Here is a 12,795-nt window from a genome sequence, read left to right as displayed (position 1 = left end):
CCTGCAGGATGGATGGCGGCGGGAGGGAGGAGAAGAGCACAGGGCTGGGGTTTCGTGCCATGGCTCCAAGGGATCTGCCCCACAGGTCCTGCGTCACAGCCCACAGAGCCCCATCCCTCTGCTTCTGCACCCAGGGGGGACACCACGTGCGTTAGGGTGGCTCTAAGGATATACTCAGCTTTGAACCAAAGTAAGCATCCTCTTTGCAAAGGGCTGGGTGCAGGCTGGGGGTCAGCACACATCCCCCTGCATCCCTGGGATGTTCCCGTCCCGCTGCATCCCTCCCCATGCCATTGCATGGGGACCCAGCCCTAGACCTGGTGAGGCCTCTAGGGGCTACTGTAATACAAATAATGAATAATTACAATGCTATTAAACGGGTACACGACAGATATTCCACAAGCCCTGCACGTAACGCATGTAAAGCCCCCTTCTGAGTACAGAGACCTCCTTCCTTGAAGGTTTGGGCTTGGCTGATTTCACCCACAAAGGCGCTGGGTCCATGCCGGTGGGTGCCCGAGTGAAGTTGGGAAGAGCAGAGTTTGGCAGAAGGTTAGCGTCGGAAACAAAAACCCTGGACTAAATTATCATTCCACCCATAGCCTTCCCAAGGAAAATAGAAGCAGCAGATTGAGGCCTGTTTTCATATTTGATAGGGAACCAGATAAATGGCAGGCAGCTTGCTCTGATAAGGCCTTGCTCTGGGCATAACCTCCTTCTCTGAAAGCCTCTTACTATGCATAGAGTCAGGCTATCTGTGCAGCTGCACCTTGACACAAATATATCTGCACCCAAGATGAACCAATTCCCCCAGAAATTACAGGAGTGGGATTGCATGTGGGGAAAGGGCCGCAGCCACTGCTTTGCCACCTTCTTTTCTGAGCAATACTTTCTTTTCCACCCAAACAGCCTCTCACACAAACAGTTTTCCCTTATTCTCCCTCTGCATCGCTCCGTTCCCTGTGCCTGCAAAGAGCAGAGAGCGCGATGGGGATGCAAAGGGATTTAACCCTCCTGAGCAATGTCATGCTTGGGAATCACCCCCAAATGGTCCTCAGCAGCAGCTGGGGTGACATCAGTATAACCTGGGAGTTGCCAGGCTCTTAGAGGGCATGCACAAACGCGTGATGCTACAGTCAGCATGCCTACACTACTTCCCAAACTCCCTCCCTGTGTGGCCACAGAGCCCAGATCCCCTCCTTTTCCATGGGACTGGCTCTTCTGTACCAAATCACTTTGGGAAATCGGTCTTGGCTCCAGAGGCCAAGGTGTAAGAATAAATGTCCGGAGCACCACCAGTTCCCAAAGGAAACCAGAGGGAACCAAAAGAAAAGTTGGTTACAGAGATTTGAGAGAAAAGGAGGAGAGATATCCAAGGAAAGAGCCATGCTAGGTGGGTATTGAGCAGCTTCTGACCAAACCCATATTCATTTCCAGCCGTTCATGGACACAAATAATATCCTTTCTCCCAATTCCACTATGTTTTTATATCCAGAAGGGACTGGAAATGAGTTTTCCAGCTGCACAGCCACTTTAAAGACTTTATCCTAATGTTCTGTTTCGTGGTGACACGAGCTCCATCATCATAAGAAGAACAAATCAGCAATTAGTCTGCGAGAGGCATCGCCACGGAGGTAGAACAGCCCCTAGCCAAGAGGGAGAGGGAATCCTTTTCCATGGAAAGCCCCCGGGAGCGCCGGGACCTGGCGCCTGTGACGATGATTGATGCTGGCTCTGCAGAGACGCACCACACCTCCCCAGAAAATTAAAAGCCTATTTGGTACGGTGCTAACAACGCAGCCCATTGATATTGTCTCATTACCCATCAGCACTGGGCCCTCATCTTTCCATCAGTATGGTATTAGGGGAAAAAACCCCATAGGACAAGTGCTTTTCCTCTTTTCTCCTCATCCATCCCACAACATGCTTGGAAAATCTTACAGCGAAGGCTGGGCAGATCCAAAGCTCCTGTATCCTTCCTTATACGTCATTATTATTGTTATCATCGGGATTTATGTCTCACCATGAGCCCCTGAAGCAGCTCCCACCCACCGGAGCCTTGCTTTTACCCAGGCACGGGGTGATGCCGGCTGCACGGCTGTGGATTAGCGCTGGCCCTGCCAGCACCAACGCTGAGCACCACATGCCCAAAGCACCTCAGGGATTTGCATGAAGGGAGCACACGAGTGGGGAATGGGCTTGTTCTGCAGATGGAGCTGGGGGGAGCGGAGAGGCAGCGCTCGGGGCAGGGACAAGGGGAGGTGTTTGTGAGATCCATCTGAAAGCTGCAGTTGCCGAGGTGCAACCGGCCCCGCTGCCAACCGTGAAGGTGGGGAAGTGAAATATTAGAGCTTCGGGGGTTTCCCTGCCCCCACCGCTCCCAAACTGGCATCTGTTCCGTGTTGGGTTGGAGCAGCAGATGCCTGGTTGCAGCTAATGACAGCAGTAGGCTGCTAACAGATGCCACGTATCTAGCAACAGCCTTTGTCTGATCAGAACACCAAGTGCTGATTTAGCTGTAAAGGTAGCAGGGACGAGGCCTGCACCTCCCAGCAGCCGGGTGGCTCCAAGCAGGAGCAATGGACTCACTCCTATCCCTTCCCCTGGTGGCAGAGGAGATGCAGCTTCAGAGCCTGGCTGGACCAGAGCGTATAAACCTGCACATCCCGTGGACCAGGTGATGCTCCAAGATAGGCATCCCTCTTTTCTACACAAGCACTTTGCTGGGGGCTAAACCTGATGCTTGCAACTGCTCTCTTCTCACTTTCCCTGCCCTATTCCCTTTCGGAGCTTTGGATATCATGGCTCTTCCTCGCCTTGGCTCTCCCATCCCACCCCAGCACGTCCCTGCACCTCAGTGCATCATTCTGCCAGCGCTGCCATAGGCAGCACTGCCATCTCCACCACTATTAACCTGCTGCTGCCTTCCCTACCCCAAGCAGCAGAAGAGATGCATGGGATGTTTAAGAACAGGGGCTTAAATAAAGCATCACTATTGCACTATTGCAGAAGAAGCCATCCTCCTGCTGTAGCCATCACTTGTTAGTTCAGCTCCTGATGCTGAGCAGAAAGGGTTGAAGTTTGGTGGGTGGGATAACTCAAGGGTGCTGGACGTGCAGCCAAAGTGCACGGATTGTGAATGGGCTGCACAGGGTCTCGCTGCTGACCAGGCTCCCATAAACCTCCCCAGGCATTAACTGAAGAGAGCAAAGAGAGTCCCAAGGGTTGTGGACGGCTCCGGATGGGGTCCTGAGGGCACGAGCACAGACACTCATTTTTCAAGGCTCTCTCCATCAGCCTTCCCATTTCCATCTCCCAGCCCCACCAGAGATTAGGGCGCATCCAGGGATCCGCTCGCCTGCCCACAGGCTTCCCAGTGACATTAACAGCAGTGCCATGCCTGAATGCAGAGCCCTAATTGCTGAGCAAATTACACGTTTAAAATCAAACCTGTCTCTGGGAAAGAGCAAAACGCAGCGCTGCCCACAATGGAGAACTTCAGTGTGCTACAGGAAGTATTTAAATAACAAGATTAACCCCCTTTCCTTTAAATTAGTTCATAAAAATTGATTTCTCCTGGTGCTGAATACTTGCTTTCACCAAAACTGCCCTTTAGGGGTACTTGCAACTTCCTAATGTTGATAAAGCTCAAGAATAGTCCGAGATTTTGGGTCTTTCTATGTAAAGATGAAAGCTTGGGTGTCCGTGCTCTCTGCGGAGAGCCTGGTGTCAGTTCATGCCCCACAGCGGGCATTGCAAAGGGAGTTACTGCTAAGGAAGTTATTTCTAAGGGGAGGCAAGGAACAGGTATCAAAAGCTCTTGATCTGGAGGTCAGCAGGGATGCAGGGATGCAGCACTTCTCCTCCCTGAGACCCTTCTACTGTAGGACGTGAATCTCCTGCTCTCCCATGGTACAGATAGAGAACCCAAGGCCTGGAGCAGCCCCCTCCATTCACCTCCCCACCACGGAGCATCCTTCCTCCCCTTGACGTTTCTATTTCCTTACTGCCCTGCCACACTGGATAGGCAAGGACAATACGGTGAAGAACCAAATGAAGAGAGTTTTTAACCAACACACAGGAGTCTAAAGGATAATTAAATGACAAAACTTATCAGCCCCTGTGGGGCATTCCCATTGTATCACAGATTAAAAACTGTTTCCTTTCCAAAGGAAAACCAGCCGCTGATCTACCTCTGGCTGAATCCATCAGACAACTCAGCTGAAACAAGTTTCCCAGTTTTTAATTCCACCAGCTGATCCAATCCCCTCTCCTTTTGATTTCCCCAGATGGCAGGAGCAGCTGGAAGGGAAAATCCTTCCCTGCCAGCACCGCAGCATCACCTGGACATCCACAGATCGCTTCACGCAGCCTGAGGAGCACAGAGAAGGGTTCAAAATGCTTTGCTCTTAGCAATCAAACCAACAAACCAACCATCCCCGTGCATTTTTACTGTCTGGGGAGGCTTTAAACAACATTGGTACGTAATACAACAGCTACGAACAACATAAAGCCTCTGGGGAAGCTTTAAAAGAACGCGTTGGTACGTACATACAACTAAGTATGCACGGAGGGAATTAGTGTATGAAACAAAGTTGGACCACAAAGAGGAGTCAAAACGTCTCCACTAAAAGTTTTTCTATGGCAATACACTGCTTTTTTGCTGCCAGGATCTTGCTTTCTGCAGGGCATTTGCATTGAGTGTGAAAAGAAGCCCATAGATGACAGCAAACAGCCCTGGCCCCTGCCCGGCCCCAGCATCCCCTCAGAATGGGGTGAATAAAGAAAGAAATGGAAACAGCATCAAGGTTTTCCGTGGCGTTTCCATGTGCCCTGGTGCCGCAGCCTGAAGCTGGTGGTGCTGGTGCCCGTGCACTGCTTTGCCTCCACCAAGTGCTGTGTATTCAATCAACTGTTTACTCAGCATCGCCTATAAATGTGCATTTAATTGGGCACCTTTGCTCCCTCTCCCCTCCTTCCTCCGAGGGGGAACAGCCTCTGATTCATGCGCCACCACCCTGGGGTCCCCCCTCCCCTCTCCCCGGGACCCACAAAAGAGAGGTCGCTCCCATGTCAAGTGGGGTGTGGAGACCAGCTGAGGAGCTCGAGAGCTGAATTGTGCCAATTTGTGCAGCCAGCGCCCGCTGAAAACCCTCCGGATCGGGAGGCAGGAGCCGGCATATGGTGCCTCACTCAAGAGCCTGTCATTCAGGGGACCGGCAAGTGATGGCTCTCTCTCACCCTCCCTTTATGGCCTTTCTGCCCCCCTCCCGTGGGTCTGCGGAGGGGCCGGGAGGATGAGGAGGGCTGGGGCACGGCATCCCCTCTGCCGCTCCATCTGCACGCGGAGCCAGCGGAGCGTGGATGCTTTATCCCTCTCCCCTCCTCTGAATTTCTCCGACGTCCCTGTGAATAAAGCACTCATGTTTCCGAGGGACACACGTTTGGGCTCAATTTCATGCTAGTTAAATCCAAAATACAGCCTGTGAGAGCGGCTGTGGACCATCCCTGCTGCCCCCAACACTCCATGATTCCCAAAGCCCTCTCCTGTCTCCAAAGCGAGTCCTTCTCCTTCCAGCCCACCCTTCAGCCAGGGCTTGTTCCTGTCCTCAAAGCTGCCCTTTTACAAGCAGAAAAGCTGTTGGCATGAAAGAACTATGAAGAGCCACCACTTAAAGCCCCTTTCAGGAGCAGAAGGTTTTCAGCTCTCAAAGAAAGAAGGTTTTTGTTCTGGCTTTGATGTTTCTGGGGTTTGGGACTCTCCGCTCTTTTCTCCTCCATCCCGAGCGGGCAGATATAATCACCCTCCACCCTCCCTGCCTCTATTCACTGCTGCGTTTGAAATAAGGGAACAACACAATCCCCAATTTGGGAACCAACCTCAAATTAGTGCCTGCCCCGCTTCAGCAGGGGAGATTTAATCAGGTAGTTAAGACCCCGTTTGTGAGAGGCGGCTGCCCTTCACGGGGGGTTTGAAGCCCTCAGTGTCAGCGTGGGGCAGGAGGAGGGGGGCAGCTCCAGCCACATCCCTGGTAGACCCCTGAACTCCAGGCTCCCACCTATCTCCATCTGAGATGCCAGGGATGGGAAGAGCCAGGCCTTCATGTGAAGGGATGTGATTTGCCAAGTGTCTTATGCCATTTCCACAGTGCCAGGCGACCCCTTCCCATCCTCATCCTCCTTTCCCCTGATCTTACACACTCCCCTGATCTTACTCTTTAACAGCAGCAACTTTATAAACTCTCCTGCCCTGTATCACAGAATGCATTGAAAGGGTCGGAGCCAGAACACTGATAGGGAACTTCATGGACATGATTGTCACCCCAGAGCTGGCTCCGATGAAGCTGTGCTTGCACTGATTATGGCTACGATTACTGAAAGCATCCTTATGGAGGGAGGATGCTTCACTTCTAGCAACTACTTAATCCCTTTTGAAGCCAGATGTGTCGGCTGGGTGAGTGCAGGGGGATGAGAAGGAGCGGGGAGGTGCAGGATATGGGGTCTCAGCAGCACATCCACTTTGGCCTCATATGCACCCTATTGGGAGGCCCATGGATCTTGCATGAACCACACTGTGCTGTGGCCATCACAGCCCCGGTAGTGACGGTTTGGGACCCCCTGCTCTTGATCGGGCAGGAGTGGGCAGGCAGAGGGCCCAGCATGGAGCACAGCATCCCTGCAGCATCCCTGCAGCATCCCTGCAGCATCCCTGCTGCATCCCTGCAGCATCCCCACAGCTGCTGTGGCAGCTGGGGGAACAAACCTTTAGAGACACCGTCTGTCAGCAGCTCCGGGGACATTGTCTGGGATCCCATCACACTCCACCCCTTTTGAGCCCTTGCTGCAGCAATCCCTGCCCTTCCCCAGCAGCACTTCCCAGCCACCCCTCACTCTCACTTAATTACGGCACCCTCAGACCTGGCCGGCGGTGCGGGAAGGGATGCGGAGCACGGTGCATCCCACCTGGATAACTCCCTGCAGACCTTTGGGACCAACTCTCCGCTTGCCAAGCAAGCTGGCAATTGGGTACTGTGTTAAACATGTGTGCCCATGGAGCCCTCCCCAGCCGCCTGCTGGCTCCGGAGGTGAGCTTCCCAGCCACGCTTCCCATCTAATCTCCGCATGCTTCCCTGGATGTCCACAGCCTGATTTCCCTGAAGTTGCTCAGCCCGCATTGAATGGAAGCGGCTTTAATGTCGGAGGCAGATGGGCACCTCACAAAGGCCCCTCACCTCTCCAAGCTGGTCTGTCCACATGCCTGATTAAATCCTAATACAGAAGTTAGAATTGATACAGTGGCTCTGGGGTGATTCAATTAGTGCAGCAGGCATGGAGAAAACAGCACAAAGAGATGTGGTAGTTAGAAAGTCATTTTCTTTTGATCATTATAGCATCTCACACGTGGAAGCAGAAAATTATAGGCTCATGCGTCTTTGCTTAATATCCTCTGGGGCCAGATTTGTCGTAACATTGAAGTTAGCTGTCAGAATTGACAAAATCATGTGGTGTTGATGAATTTACAGTGCTGCTCTTAAAAGCCGAAGCAGGATCCAGGAAATCTCTGCCAGACAAATGTATTCAACTCGTATAAAATCACCTTTCCCTCCCTGCCTCCTCCCTTGGCTGCAATCCCTCCCCTGCCTTTGTGGTCCTTGTGCCGCCGGTACAGATGCCGGGCTGGGATGGGAGCCAGCTGACTTCATGTTGGCCATCCCCATGTGCTGCCTTTCTTCTCCAAGTGCCACAGTCCACACTGAGCTCAAACCCATCACATGGTTTAAATGGTGCCAATAAGGACCTTTTTTTAGCTCCCAAAGGAAGTCTGGTGCTGGAGAGTGGCAGCCAGTGAGGCTCAAGCTCTAAGCATCGCCACACGATGGGTATGGCAGCAGGAACACAGCCATGGCCAAGGGATGCTCAGGACCCGGTGCTCCTGCTGCAGCACAGACCCATCCATATCACCATCAGAGGGACCCATAGGGCTGTCTGAATGGGTGAGGAGGAGAAGGACCCCAGCAGTTGTGTGGCTGATGTGTCCCCCTTGTCAGGGAGAACTGGCTGCTCTGCATGTTCAGTTGGCAAAGAGGTTTATGCACAGACATGGGAAAACAAGCAGTACAAATGCGTCCTTGTGGCTGATATAAAGGGCATTTCTATGGACAACAGACCTAACAGGCTGCTGAGTTTTATAGGAGGGGAATGGATCCATCAGGACAAACTGCTCTTATTCCTCAAAATGGGATGAAATGTCCCATTCTCTGTATTTTTTTAATAGCAAAACTAAATTATCAGCTGGTGGAGCTAGCCTAGCTTCCCTGCAGCAGCACCCTGACCAGGAGGGAACCTGGTCCCTCCATCTCTGTGTGGGACTGCTCAGTGCCCCTGAACCCACCACTGGTGCTGCAGCAGACTGTGGCTGCCCGGTACTTTACCCAGCTCCTGTAGCACCTCAGAATTCCCGAAGTGCTGGCTGCATTCTGGAACTAAACATCCACCAAACCCCTGATCCCAAACACCATCAGTGCATCTCCAACCATCTCTCCTGTTGCTGTTCCGCAAGGTGAGGACCATCCACTTCCAGAGTAAGCACTGCTTTTCCCCAGCCAGACTTCAACTTCCTGGTGCTGCACATCACTCAACACCAAAAGCAACAAACCGTGACATGGGAATATACTTACTCCAGGCCATATTTTCCTGATTTGCTCTACAGAAGTGGAAATGTTCAAAGATCCCATTGCCTCCTGCCTGGAGAATCCCTCTTGCTGTAAGATCCTCAATGTCACAAAGTGGGGCCGGCGCATCCTAATCGCTTCCTGCGCAGCAGGAGCTCATCTATCTCATTAACTGAGCTGTGCTCATTGTTTTGCCCTGGCTTAAGCAGATACAATATTCCTCCTGTATTTAACACAAACCCCATCTCAGTTGCTCTCTCCACACATACATGCACCGAGGGTCCCGCTGGCAAATTTGGATGACAGAGAATTTCATCTGGATAACAGATAAATGGGCTCTGGAAATGCTTCTTTCCCATCACAACTGCCAGAAAGGAAAAAGCCAAACCCCACCATAGCAAAACCACGTGTGGGGCCAGGTCTGCCTGCTCTTAACCAGTGTAGTCAATGGAGCGGCGGTGGAGCTGGTTCATCTCATGGTGCTCCCTAGGCTGGACCTGCTTCCAGGCACACAGTGCTTGTGGGAAAACTGAATGCTCTTTAATGCTGGTGGGAGAGGCAGCACATCCCGCTGGCCTTCCCCTTTCATCTCTTTGTGGCCACCCTTCCTCTGCAGAAGGATATTCCTAGCGAAGTTTCACACACTCCATTTGAATTTTCTTTCTATTTTTTAATTTCTAATCAAGAGGTGAACTTGTGAAGGTTTTTTCAGGTTGCCTTCCTTAAGAAAATGCTATTTCTAAGTAACTTCTATGATTTTGGGGGAGCGAGTTTCCTACAGTTTGTTCATCTTGAGGAATATCTTTACCTTCTATTCTTCCATCTCTGTCTGGTCTTCAAGATATGCTAATCAGTGTGTAAGTATATCCTTTCAAATAATTATCATACATTATACTCTACTCATCTCTGTATAATTTCCTCATATGCATAATCGTATTTGACTTCCTTATGAATGTAAAAACCATCTTACCTTGGGCAAGTTAATCTTCATTGATTGAATATCAAATTCATTTGAATGTGTTAGCAAAGCCTTCCCCCTCCCTCCTGAACAGGAGCAAACGGAAGAGAAATACACATTTCCTACGCTGGTGCTGAAGAATTAGTGTGTTTACTTGGTCTTTATTTCTCACTTTGCTCTTTAAGGCCCTTTTTGCTGCCCCACTTCTTCTCCCTCCCTTGTTCTTTAAATAAGAATTAGAAAAGAGGAAACCTGCATAATAACAGCACTTGATTTATTTTCAGGTGCAAAATGCTGCTCTCACTCCATGCTTCTGAGGAGAATAATTAAGGCACCGCGGAACCTTGATAATAACTAACTTCAAAAGGGTGAGAAGCAAAGCCAAAACTGCTTCAAATGAGGCACAATCCACCCAGGAAACACTGGTGTGGGAAATCAGGCTTTCTTCTTCAGACCATTTGTGGGTTTTGATAGCAACAAACCTCACACACGATCGGGTCCCACCAGCACATGAGTTTCAACCCAACCTCGTGCTTTGGGTGTAAAGGTGCGACTGTCCCTGAGCCTGCTCCTCCTCCTAATCAGACCCCGGAGATGCTTTCCTGCCCAGGAGATGGATGAGAGACATCCCAGCCCCAGACAAAACTCCTTTGCTTTCCGCAGGGATTCCTATGGGTGAGCTTCCATTTCAGGGTCAATTGCCCAGATGGTTGCCCACTACTACTCATGCCACTCAGCAGCTCATCTGAGCTCTGAGCTGAAATAGTTAAAGCAGCTCTCCTACAGGAGGCAACCACTAAACAGCACAGTCAGAGCTTGCCCCCAGGATGGCAGAAACCATTCCTGGTGCGATGCTCCTGCTTCCATTTCCTTGTTCTGCACTCACGCCAGCTCCTGCCCTGCAGTCCCCAGTGTCACACACGGTGTTACCTCCTCAGAGGCCAGAGATGTCCCCATGCATCTCCCATCTGCCATTGCTCCACCAAGAGCCTGTAACAAGTCCCTTTGCCCCTTAGCAGCCCACAGGGCAGGGATGCTGCCCACATCAGGGGAGAAGGTATCCTCCAAGATGCCTGCTCAGCTGCTGTCCCCATGCTATGAAACATTCCCAGCTGAGTTTAACGTTTTCCAAAGTTTTGCTTTGCCTTAAAAATATATAGTCAAAATAACAACAAAGCAGAAAATCCTGAATTCCAATAACATTCAAATCTCCCCAGATTAGGCTTCTCGCTGGCCTCAGCTGGAGCAGACGCCAGTAAATCAGCGCTGGGGAAATACCCTGGTGAGATTTTCTTATCCAGCATTTAGGAAGCAAAGAATATTATACATTAAAATCCAGTATTACATATGGCAGAGCTTTGCCAAGCTCCAAGGGCCTGGAGAAGCAGCTCAGCGCTGCTCCCTTGGCCATTCCACCCACTGGGCATCACCCCAACCCACAGTCCTTCTATGTGGGGCTTTGCCATCACATTTGGCAGGGTGATGGGTGGCTGTAGCCCTGGACAGTTATGATCCTGTTTTTCCCCTTTATACCTTATAATCAGCAAGGTGTTTTGCTACCTCTGATGGAGTTTCTTTGGACCCTTCTCCAAAGGCAGTGGGATATCAGCCCCACTATGGAGCCGTGCAGCACACATACCTGTGACTTCCAGACATCCGACAGCTCGGTTGGAGCTACCGCTATGAGTGGGCTGACGGATGTCCGGAAATCCAGGCATGGGGCCAAAGTCCATGAATCCTGGCTGGGCAAAACTTCCAGGCTGGGAAACCTGGACATATGGGAGCTCCTGTCTGTGCCATTGCAAGCCACAAGCCAGGAGGGCGGCAGGACCGGGATGGTCAGAACATCGCTGGGTTGGGAGGGCTGTGTCTATTTTCAGCTCTGCTTGGACCAGGAGGGAAACGTGCGTTACATAGCGTGATGGGGGTTTAAGCTGGTTTGGGGATTGGTGAAGGCATCAGTGCAGCAGACAAAGATCATCTTATGATTAATCAAGTTAATGTCCTGTACACTGTTAACACTAAAATTTTCAGAAGAGCTGTGTCCAGTCTGTGCATGCGCGGTTTGATTCCTCATGACTGGAATGGGCTGATTTCTAACAAACATGGAATTATATGGTTTTCCCTCTTTCTTTCCCAAACTCTGACTCAGTGTGCTATTCTGGGCTGTAGCTCTGGCAAACCTTCCTGCACAGCTCCCTCCCCAGCCTGCACCAGCCTTCCTACAAAGTGAGGGGCTGGTCCAGCAAACCCCAGGCAATGCACACTGTGCTCCCTGCCTGGAGCAGCCCCTCGGAGCCCAACGAGATGCTTCGAGGCTGCGGCAGGAGAGGGCCCAGGAGAATGGGGGACATCAGATGGAAGGAAAGCATAACAAGGCTGTTGGGTGACAGGCGGTGGAACTGGATGATCTTAAGGTCCTTTACAACCCAAACCATTCTGTGATTCTATGGGTACAGCAGCTGAGAGAACTTTGGGGTATTTTCCTCCCCTTATACCAACAGTGAAGCTGATCCCAACACTTCTGAAACGATCACTCTTCACTAAGCAGGTCACAGCACTGATGAAGAACCCTGAGTGCATTTTACTCTCCAAGTATCGATGACCTCAAAGTAGGCAAACCCACATCATCCCACCCTCCATCCCAACCCCGGCATGTGCTCGGGAACAGCAGCTTTGGGCAGAGGATTGGGATGAGGTGCTTTCCCTGAAACCTCTTCCCCAAACATCACCCACCCTCATGCATATGCACAAAGAGGCACAAATGGCAGGTCCAGCGGAGGTCCCCTGGGACGGTGACCAGGGGTGCTGGGGACAGGGAGTAGCTTTGCTACGTGGATCATCTATCAGGCCCTGGCCAATGCCTTCCAATGGGGATTTAATGATGATGAGCAGCAGACCCCTTCCTGCTTTTACGTCACCCCTGGGAGGCTGTGGACAGACAGGCTTTCACAGCCGCCTTGCACTTTCCCTGACCCTTGAACCTCGGGGCCAGCACTTTTATGGGGATGAAGCGACACAGTTCCTGTAACCTGCCTCGGGGGCCCTGAAAAATTAGACTGAATCAAAGCAGAAAATGAGTTTTCATTTATCTTGTGATGATGCACGAGGTTACATGAAAGACAAATAGCTGCTTCTGACTCTTCCTTTATCATTGTCACTGCA

General features: G+C 51.2%; 1 long non-coding RNA gene across 1 annotated transcript in view; it reads right to left on the bottom strand.

Annotated features, from left to right (window-relative positions):
• Positions 1 to 262: 262 nt before the first annotated feature.
• Positions 263 to 12,795, bottom strand: part of LOC136022170 (uncharacterized) — a 156,479-nt gene continuing 143,946 nt past the window's right edge. The window contains exon 3 of the long non-coding RNA XR_010616027.1: positions 263 to 339. This is a non-coding gene — a long non-coding RNA (uncharacterized LOC136022170). The remainder of the gene's footprint in view (positions 340 to 12,795) is intronic.

This window comes from Lathamus discolor, chromosome 14, assembly GCF_037157495.1.
Source record: "Lathamus discolor isolate bLatDis1 chromosome 14, bLatDis1.hap1, whole genome shotgun sequence".
Lineage (NCBI taxonomy): Eukaryota > Metazoa > Chordata > Aves > Psittaciformes > Psittacidae > Lathamus > Lathamus discolor.
The sequence above is the reverse complement of the archived record's forward strand: the minus strand, read 5'-3'. Positions and strand labels throughout refer to the sequence as shown.